This window comes from Falco peregrinus, chromosome 5 (genome assembly GCF_023634155.1).
Source record: "Falco peregrinus isolate bFalPer1 chromosome 5, bFalPer1.pri, whole genome shotgun sequence".
Taxonomy (NCBI): Eukaryota; Metazoa; Chordata; class Aves; order Falconiformes; family Falconidae; genus Falco; species Falco peregrinus.
The window spans coordinates 80,854,869-80,865,869 of record NC_073725.1 but is presented as its reverse complement, the minus strand read 5'-3'; positions in this window follow the sequence as shown (position 1 = coordinate 80,865,869).

Here is an 11,001-nt window from a genome sequence, read left to right as displayed (position 1 = left end):
CTGCTCTGGAGGTCACCTGTGGATGGCTCCTGTGCCCAGTGCCAGTGCAAGGACAGCAGGGTCGGGATCCGCATGGCACGGGACATGGCTGACTGACTGCCAGCTCCAAGCACCGGTGCTCCAGTGTGGTCCCATCCCTGTGGTGGGCATCAGCAGTGTGCTGGGGGCCCGGAGCCAGCCCACCCCGCAAGACCCCCTTGGGCTTGGCTGTGCCCTGCGCTGCCACCTGGCCGGGGAGGGTCAGGGTGCTGGGGGCGGCCATCCTGCTGGGTGCTGGTGCTGCACAGCACCAGGCTCAGCTCTGGGCTCCAGGCTTCCCCTCCCCAGTTTCTTTTCCCTGTTCTTCCTGAGTCCCGTTTTCAGAGGGCTGGGAGTTCATCACGGCTGGGGCTCAGGACGCCTCGAGCCAAAAAACTGCAAGTGGCATGAGGTGTGTCAGAAGAAAGGTTAAAACCTTCCCTTGGGAAAGCGTTTGAAGACTTGGGCCCTACTGTGGCTAAAAATATTGCTAATGGGGAAGCCTAGGAAAGCTGTCGGCTCCAATTAACATCTTCATTTCCAGGTAAAAAGAACTGAACATGCGTGACCTGAAAGTCAGGACCAAAGTTACTAGAGGCTCTGTTTTGCAGCCCCCCTGGCTTTCTCCCCAGGCTCCAGGGCCCTTACTTAAAAACCAACCCTTTCTCCTCACTAGTGACTTCCGTTTCACAGGAATCAAATCAAATTCAGCAAACCACAGGAGTTTTCGCCTCCTTAATGAACTTCTAGTGGATCTGGCGAGGTCAGAGCTCGATGGAAGATGGGACGTGCCCTTTCCCTTGGCATGGATGGTCCCACACTTTGTGTGGTCAGGAGGAGCTCCAGCTCTTTGGGCTGAACTTTTTTATTTTATTTTTCTGTACTCCCTGTCCCATGACCCCGAAGTCCCCTGTTACCTTGAATTTCTCCATCCTGACTTGCCATACGGTGCAGGCAATGGGAAACCTGGCAGTGGCAGGACTCTCCCATGCCTCTCCTGGACATCACTTGTAGGCAACTGATGCCCAAGGGTCCTTTCATGTCATGGAGGTTTTTAGGAGCTAAACACCTTTGTTTGTAGTGCATGAAAGCTGGGGTAAGCGCAAGCAGTGTATGATGTAGCCTGGGAGTGAACAAAAATAATTGTCTATTGGTGGCAAACAGCTTTACCCTCCTATACCCCGTTTCTTGGTCTGTAGAAGCAATATTGCCCACAGCTCCGGGCAGAGGGTGGCCCTGGTGTAGCAGGCAGGAGAGATGGGCCTGCCTGCACCATTAAGATTTTTTTTTCCTCCTGAAAATGACTGGGAGGATAAGGTCTGCACAGCTGAATCCTGAGCTTTTTCTGGTGCTTCTCCTTTCCCCGCCCCTGGTTTCCCTGGGTTTTAATTGCCTGAGTAGCAGCACAGCTTCTGCCCCGGGGCAAGGACGCTGCAGAGCAGTTTCCTTTGACAAGGAACAAAAATATCTCAGGGCCAACAAAAAACAAACAAACAAAAAAAAAAAGGTTTCCAGCAGCTCCGCGTAAATTATAGATGTATACTGGCTGTGGCAGTGGGGTCCCATCACCACCCCAAACCATGCAACCACAAGATAAATGATAGTACCTATGTGTGTGATCGTGTTAGCACTAAACCCCCCAGCTCCAGCACATCCCGAACGCGTGGCAGGGAGAGACAGAGCAGCAGGGCATGAGGAAGGTGAGCAGGATTTGGCCCTGTGCTGTGCGGGTCCCAGCAGATGCTGGCTGAGCCCAGCTGCCCCTGGGCAGGGTCTCGGTGGGGGTGGCTGTCAGTGTGCTTGAAGGTGGGTTGATCAACCGTGCAAGCTGCTGGTGTGTGATGGCACCTTAATTAATTGTAAAAGCTCAGTGAAACCTCCAGTTCCCCCCAGAGAGGGTCCTGGCTGCTGGGGGCTCCTCCAGCCTGGGGGACCCCAGTACAGGGCTGGCCCAGCACAGGGGCTGCCCCACACCAGCACCAGTGCCTGCTTTGCTGTTGGTTGCTCCTATTTGGTACCTCAGAGGTCTCCTCCTTTTTTGTGGCCGAGGATTTCCAGCCTTCCTGCAAAAACTGCCTTTGCAGGGAGCGCTGGGTGCAGATCAACAGCCCAGTCCCCCGCCTGGCACAGCCACCTGAAGAGGATGGTAAAGGTTTTTATGGAGCGCTTTTGCTTTGCAGGGGCTTGGCAACTTGGCTAGAAACTTTCATTCTTGGGTACAGAGTCAGAAACGCTGCTGATAAGAAGTGAAGTGCAGACCTAATGCAGGCATTGTTCCCGCTGTGGGTTCAGGATGTAAAACTGGCCAGCCTTGAGCTCGTGGAGACACGGAGATGTGAGAGAGAACAGATCCACGGCTGGCACTGTGGTGAGGGTGGAGCGTTTTCGGGCAGATCTCTGAAAGAGCCACTGGTCCCCAGCAATACCTGGCTGCTGTCCCCGGCCGGGGTCCCCAGGGCTGTGCTCCTGCTATGTTGGCAAAACGTGGCTGTATTTGGTAACCTGCAAAAAAGTCTAGTCCGGCTCTTGAGGTTACCATGGCAACTAGGTATTTGCTCATTTGTATTTTTTGAAAATTATGCTGTGCTGTTGATTGCATCATTTGTGAAGCGTTTCGTCGGGAGGCTGATCGACCGTCGTTTGTCAGGGCTCTATGGGAGCGATGGGTGCCGTTATTAAACGGATTTCTGAACTGGATCTTTGCTGGGACTGTGGTTTGTTCTAACTGCATCCCTCCCGCAGAAAGCCGGTACCACAACTCCTGGCCTAGGAACTGTGTGCTTGCTCTGCTCATCCCCTCTGACACCCGTTTGTACTCGTCCAGTCGCCTGGGATAACACAAAATCCAGGTGACTCTCCATGGGAGCCCTGGCTAAGGGCAGGGCGGGGGAAGGCTTGCAGGAGAAGCTTGCTTTCTGCGCCTCCTTTGAATAAAATACCTCCTCTGGCTGTGCTCAGGAATCTGCTGTAGGGCAGGGAAGGGAGGGGGTTTGCCTTGAAGGCAGCCTGAGGAATCACCATCTCCTGTGTGCTGGGAGAGGTGGGAGCCGTGGGGTGGAGTGTCCCGGGGAGCAGCACCCACCGGTTGTGACGGGAGGGCTGTGCTCCTGCTCCCGTCGGAATAACCACCATCCTCTGCTTCCAGAGCCTGTGGAGACTGTGAGCTTTGGGAATATGCCAGTTTAGATTAAATGCTTACTAATTTTTGGTATTGCAAAGCTGGCACTCGCTGCGGAGCACTGGGAAAGGGCAGTGTGGCAAAGCTGGCTTGAATTTTCGGAGATGGCTGTAGAAAAGGATAGGGAATACTTTTTTTTTTTTTTTTTTTTTTTTTATCCTGCAGACAAAATTAATTTGATTTGGATGCTGTTTAGACTCAATGGCCATGGGTTCCTGAAAGTCAATTGACCCACAACCCAGTGGTGGTATAAGAGCTCAGCATTTGCTGTCAAGTATTTGTTTAATGGCAAAAATCCACTTGCCAGTAATTTCTCTTTTATCTTGTTGAGATAATTAAATTAGGCAGGTCTGTAGAGAGAAATTGCTTTGTGCAGCTGATCCGGGTGAGGATGTAACACCTTCATGGGCTCATGGTCTGCTCGGTGGTATTGGCACCAGTGCGTGTGGAGTGGGGGTGCTGCCGGACCTCCTCCCAACCATCATGACAGCCTCCTCCATCATCCAACCACCAGCCAGAGGTTGCACCCTGCAGATGCTGGATGTGAAGGTCACAGGCAGAGGGAGGGGAAGGAAACGGCAGAAGTAAGGGCTAAAGCAATTAAAAGTGGTATTTCACCAGTGAGAAAGGCAAGTGCTTGCAAGAGAGGGCCATGGCCTTTATTAATCTCCAAAGCATCATATGAAGTCACAGTCCCAAATAAATGCTGAATGCAGATGATGAACATATTAATCTCGTATGGATAGTTACCCTGGATTTAGCTGGGTTGTGAAAGTGATTATAATTTGGTAATAGCAATAAGATTAACAGCTCTAATGAAATACCAGCTTTGTAACCTGCCCTTTTTTCTGCATTGACTCCATCAAACAATCTATTGTAGTTGTCGGGGAGGCTGTGTATCACTTTGCATGTGATCCCTCTGATACCCCACGCACATCTGGCCTGACTGGGATTTTGGGGTTTGCTGTTACTGGGCCCCCATAACCACACAGGTAACACAGAGTGGGTCCTGCTCTGGCAGCAATGCAGGCAGGGCACCAAAAATCCTGGTTGGGATTTGATGGGTTTGGGTATATCCTGCATCTGCAGTAAATTCATCCTTCATTGCACATTATCCTGGCTCTCTGGGTGCTCCCAGCTGCAGGGATGTCCCTTGCAGGGACAACTGCCGGGGCAATAGCCATCAGGCTCCCAAAGCATCCAGGCACCGGTGGGTTTGGTCCTGTCAACCCTGGTACCCCCAGGATATGACTTTTGGGGAAGGACTGGTGAGTTTGTGGCTTTGGGTGGAGCAGGGTGAGGTGATGGTGAAGGATGCATGCAGTTTTTCCACTCCTGGATTTAGCATACAATCATACAAGGCACAAAATGCTTGTCAGGGTGGGGTTTTTAACTTTAAAATGCCAATGCAGGCTCTCACTGCTCATATTATCTGGCAGCTACTGCATCCTCTCTCGCATTACTTTCTCCATTTTTCTGTTTAAACTGAAGAAACCCAAAAAAAGCTGCTGTTTTGTTCAGACAACTCAGTGCAGTGAATGATCCATTTTTCTTCTTGGATGAGTCATGGATCCTCCTCTGAAAGATCTCATTATTAATATGCCATTTGGGGGATATGTCTGAATTTTCCAGCAGTGACAGCGGCCTTGTCTGTGCTTACTAAGGGAACCTACACAATTAATGGCATAAGCCAAATGGTTGCACCCTAATGCAACGGATACAGTATCTATGTATTTTTAAGGGATATGATGCTTTATTTATGGATATTTTTAGATGATGCATGCTTAAAACTTTTTCCTTATTAGAAATTTCTTGGAATTCTTCTCATACGCAGGGAACGGAGATCTCTCCTCATATGGTATGTCTTCCAAAGGAGAAGCAGAAGAAGACAAGGGAAGTATTTTTGGATGTGCAGAATAGTCACGGAGTGGGGTTGCAGCTCGAGGAGAGAGCAACCATCACCCCTGGATCTGGGCTGCCAGGGCAGCGCATCCCAAAGCCTCGCTCTTTTACACAGACCTTGTCAAGCTGTTGGAGAAAACGAACCCTTGTGTCGGATGCCCCCTGCAAGGGGAAATGCAGAGTCCAACGGGAGGAGAACAGTGTCGGGTTTATTTTGTGAAGAGGCCAAATGCACCGTCTGGGCTGTCTGAACTCCACCTCGGGTGGAAGCAATATGGTCTTTTTCAAATGGTACCTTTATTTACAAGCTGAAATATGTTTTCACTAACATTTGTGGAGCTCCGGCCTCCCAAAGAGCACCTGCAGTGTGACTTTAAACACCACCTTCCTAGCCTAGGAGGTAATATGGTAGTCTGAGGGTACCAAATGTAAGTTGAAAGAGGAGAACTCTCATCCCATTTCCCATTTGTTGGTTTCCCCTGAACTGCACTTTCAACACTTGACTTCTCTGGAGCATCTTGCAATTTCTCGGTCTCCAGCAAGCCTAGTAGAAACACTTAACTACATATATATATTTATACACACACACACTCACACAAATATGCACATACATATGTACTCATTATATATACATGTTTAACCATATATAAATACAAACATAGATATTTGTGTATCGCATTACTATCATATCATAATTAGTTCACGTATGAACACACACATCCTCTCCATGTCCCACATCTTGCTCTCCCTTTCTCCCACCCCGTGCAGAGCAACCAGCCTTGAGGTCTCTCCCATGAACGTTTCTTCTACACAAGAGTCCAATTACATAATTTTGAAGTTACAGGTGATGTGTTTGGAAAGATATACACTAAAACCTAATTTCAGGCTGATTATATACCATAGGAAGTTGCAGTGGGTATTGCTTCATTAGCTTGCTCAGCTGGCTGAGCTGAAGGATGAACGCTCCATGCTCTGGCCCAACAGTCAATAATGCTTTTGGCAGCACCAGGCACATTTCTAGGTTTGGGGGTAATTCTGTTTATGGGGATTTGGGGACCAGCCAGGTGCTGGAAATAGCCCCATGGATAAGCAGCTACTTGCACAGCTCAGCTCTGCTGGGAGACTGAGAGACTGAGACATCCCCCTGAGTGAGATTAGTTTTGCACACTGAGCTCTGCCTTTTTTTTTTTTTTTTTTTCTTCTTCTCTTTCCCTCCCTCTCTATTCCCATGCCTATTGTTATGGATCTGGTGAAAATAACAGGTCTTTGCAGATTTAGGAGCTGGGGGCAGAGCCTGGCTGCATCTCAGCCCTCCCTGTCTCACAGGGGAGCGTTTGGGAGTACAGAGCTTTGGTGCATGGAGAGGTGGTACAGGGAGCCAGGGCCACACAGTTTAACTTATTTTAACCTGTAGCTTAGCCACTCGCTTTAGAGGTGTTTCAATTTTAAACTGAGACTTTACACCTGTGCCTGTCTGCCCTGAGGCTCTCAATGTGTGCTTAAAGCCCCACTGATTTAGTGGACAGACACTGCTTTAGTGGATTTAGTGGCGGTGCTTGCTCAGGCTCCCTGAAATGGCACCAGGCAGCCTGAGTGGTGAGGACCGACCCATTCTGGGGGAGCTGGGATGGAAGTGTTACCCCCAGGGTGTGCAAGAGTTTTCTAAAGAAGTAGGTGAGAAGGGAGCCAGAGCAGTCGGCACCTGCCTGGGAGCGTGCCTGGGTCTGCCAAGGATCCACCCCAGCCGTGTCCCGGCTCAGCCCTTCATCGCTTCTGGGAACTCAGGCACCAGCTTTCTGGGGGCAGCTCATGTTGGTCACTGGTCTCATGTCCCCTCCAGCACAGTGAAGGTCTGCCTTCCACTCGCCCATCTTAGGAGGAAAAGCAGGGTGATCTCACATGCAGCTTCATCAAACAGGAACTGATGTCAGATTTAATTAAAAGGTGGGATGGAGACTGAGAAATAAATTAGCCCCTGTGGTGCTCATCACCCTGGGAAAACTGGAGCAGGGATCTCCTGCCTCCTGGAGTCCCAGGCAGGGCTGCAGAGCTGGACAACGGGCTTTACGTGGCGTGCTTCGGAGAATGGACCTCGGTCCAATAAATCAGAAATGAAGTCTCTGATCTCTGGTCAGGCAGTTTCTCCAGGCCATGCTTTGAGTGAGAGCTGTGCTGGGTCGGGGCAGCCACTTGCTCTGTGGGGTCCCGGCTGCCACAAGCATGACTCTGTGACTCCAAGAGGCTGCGGCTGCTGTATTGCAAGTTGCCATCATGCAGCTAGAACAGCATCCCTGCATCCCCTGGCAATCTCTGGCATCAGTGTGATTTCCTCTGGCCACTTTTTGAATATGTTTTTCAATGATCAGTGTGTGACTCTGCAATAAAAATGCTAATTAAGTGCCACTTCCACAACCGCAGGGTTAAATTAGTTTCAGCAGTCACCAATGACTTATTGAACGTTTGTACTCCTGGATACTTTTTGTGATTTTCGTTAAATGACTAGTCCCCAATCCAAAGCAGTTCCATTTAAATGGGATTTGCCACAGCCTGATGGGCTTGTGTTGACATTGCATTAGAGCTTGCGATGGTGATGATTACCTGGAGCCCTGTGTGTTGCAAACGCAGTCCCTGGAAGAAGTCGCTAAGATGTGTAGCAATGGCAGATCATTCCTGAATGGGTTAAAAAAAAATTAAAAAAGAGGAGAAAGCAGATACAAAGATATATTGGTAATTCATCTGTCCCTGCCTGTGTTCTGGCCCAGGTTCTCATTTCTAGTATGCTGGAATGAAGCCAGAACAACACCATTAATGACAGTGGAATTGCTTCTAGATTTACATTTGTGTGGTTGAAACTACAGTTTGTCTGTAGTTTGGGCTAAATCTGCCTGTCAGCATCTTGGAAGAAGTGAGACCATCCAGGCCAGGTGAAGGAGCCCACGCAAATCCTTTTTGCAAGGTGGAATCTGATCTCTCTTAATTTGCCAGAAGACACACAGTTTGCTGTAGGTATCTTCTGGCTTGGACTCACCATGAGAAAATCCAGCAGGCTGAGCGTTAGTAGTGCAGCTCACACAGGTGACGCAGCAGGAGGGTGGGATGCCGGGACGGACAGCAGCCATGGTGGCTTTGCTGGGGTCCACGTGTCTCCCCCAGGCACAGAGGGATGCAGGAGCTGATCTGCAGCCACGTGCCGACTATGTTACCAGACAGGCAGCTTGCCGCGCTCCCTGGTTTGGCACGTGCTGTCTCTCCCTCTCTCCACGCCAGATTTCTAAAAAAGCATTGCCATATGTTGTACGAGCCATAGGCCGTAGGGGATGAATCACGGCTCCCACCACTGAAATGAGGCAGTCTCCAGCCTGGATCTTGTCGTTGTCAGTAATACATGGCCATTTAGGGTGACGATGTGGTGGGCAGACCCATGCCATGGAGCTGGGGTCAGGCTGGGAAGGTAACCCCTGAAGAGCGGGGTCAGACTCAGCATCCCTGGTCCCATGCAAGGTCTGGACCAACAGCAGCCGAAATCCCATGGGCTTGGCTGGGGCGTGAGCCCCGCTGGGGCTGGGGGTGTCCCTCGGCTGGGTGGGAAGCCAGCTGCTGCCCCTCTTCTGTGGGCTGGCATAGTCTGGGAGAGAAAATCCCACTTGGGTGGCACGCTCACTTCTGTACAAGCCTCAGCTTTTCAAGCGTTGCCAAGCCTTTTGAAGCAGAGCTGACTGAAATGTCCTAATTCTTGCGAGTTATGGCAGTTTTGATGAAATCTGCTTACCACCTTCCCTGGTCTCCGTGGGTCTGAGAAACCAAGTGTGGGGGTCTGGGGAAGTGGAAGTCAGTGCTACAGCTGACCCTGAATTTCACCCCAAACTTGATGTATTTATTTTTTTTTATGTGTGTGATTAAAGTAAATGGTGGGTTGTTAGTTTTTTTCTTATTATTCCCTCCGACCAGCACTGCAGGGCCAGGAAAAAAGACAGGGCTGATTTATTTTTGAGTTCCTTTGCCATCATCCAAATTGTTATGTGATCTGAATTTGGCCCAGTGGCATCTTTTTGTTAAGTGAAGGCTCTGAGATAAGATAAAATAAGATGCTGTGGCTGCCGCAGGTATCTGCCCTGCACTTGCCAGCCTGGGCGGCGCTGCCTTGGCAGCGAGGGTGCGAAAAGCTGCTTTACAGCAAGGACTTCCCAAGTGGTGGGAATGGTCATGGCTCGCCGTTTATTAGCATTTTCCTCCTTTCACACGAGAATTAGTTGCTGGCGAGGGAGTAGTTTTCTGGCTGGAGTGAAATAAATAGGAGTTGTTTGGATAAGATGCCACAGGTGTGAAACTGTAGCCACAGGTACAGCAAAACCAGGAGCTGCGGCAGAGCAGGGATGGGAAAAACAAACCTAAAAATTAAACCTGAGTGGGATCTTTCCAGAAGAGAGAGGTCAGTACATGAAAAATAAAAAGAATTGGGCATTCTGTATGGGAAAACGCCCAGGGTGAAAAATCTCTATGAGACAAGGAGTACTGGTGAGCAAACCCAGAAGGATGCAGTACCGTGGTCATTGGGGAATTAGTGATTGAAGAACAAAAGCAGTCTCCACTTCTCTGAATTGCTCTTGCAGCCATTTATTTTAGTTAAATGGTTCATCCCCGCTAGCTGATTTGGGGAGCTGGGTTCTCTGCTAATGACAACTTTTTCATGGAGCCAAACTCTGCACTTACGTACTTCGTGCCCCTTCACTGACGATGCCCAGGGTGTAAAAGAGCACAGCTCCTGTATGCCAGCCTGAGAAAGATTGCTAGTTTCACCATAAAATGCTTTCTGCGACACTAAATAAGCCGTTTAAAAACAAAGCCTAAAATCTCTGTTATTAAGCCAAGACTGCTGCTGGCCTCTGCCTTTTCCTGAAGGTTCTTGATTGCTACCGTGGATAAAATTTTTCCTGTTTGGGCTTTCTTTCTTTCCAGGCAGCTGAGCTCCTGGGGAACACATGTTTATCCATGGCATCCTTGTACCCAGAGCATGGTGCTTGCCGAGTTGGCCAGGATGAAGCATGGGGTGGCCAGGGTGAAGTGAGGGGTGTCCTGGGGAGGACATGGTCTCTCCTGTGATGGCTGGTGCCACTTGCCTCCCTGCAGAGAGCTGCTCTGCAAAGCCTGAAATGCAGCTCAATGCCTGGAGCTTCAGCAATGCCATTCTGTGATCTGAGGGAGGCAGTTACCATCGGTTATGAGCATCCTGCAGAGATTAGATCTGTTGGTCCTTTTTCTCAGGAAAGCAGCTCAGCTCTCTGCTTTGTTTGAACACTTCAGCACAAGCTGGGCACCGGAGGAGCCCGTAGGGCAAGTTACAGATGGGTACTGTGATAATGCTCGCTCTGCTCCTCACAGCGCATCTGCAAATACACAAATAATATTGCACTCCTGTTTTTCTATTATGCTCGTTTTGAACATGTAATTTCCAAGCAGCTCTGGGTGTTTGGTTTTTCCATTAGCCCAGACAAGACATCCTCGAGCACCACCAGGGACCAAATGAAATGCCTGCCAGCGTAAGCGAATCGAGGAGACGTTATGCTCTGTGTTTTTCAAGAGAGACTATAATGATCCCATTTCCGTGGCAGGTCGCTGTAATGTTTGTTGCTGCTCATCCCCTAGCGATGCTGCTGAGGTCACGCCGGGGCTGCGGGCCAGATTTGGCCTGGGTGGAAGTGCTGGGCTCTCCTTGGCTTCACAGAGGGTAAGGCAGTGCCTGCTGCATCCTTGTCACTCCTGCCAGTGCTGGACCAGTGCAGGGGCTTTTAAGGAAGCCCAAAAATCTGTGGGGCTGAGATATTTCACATACTGCCAAAAGCAGCTTCCAGGTGTCACAGAGGCTGCCCCGCTGCTGGTAACATCTTTCTTCCCAGGTAGGTGGG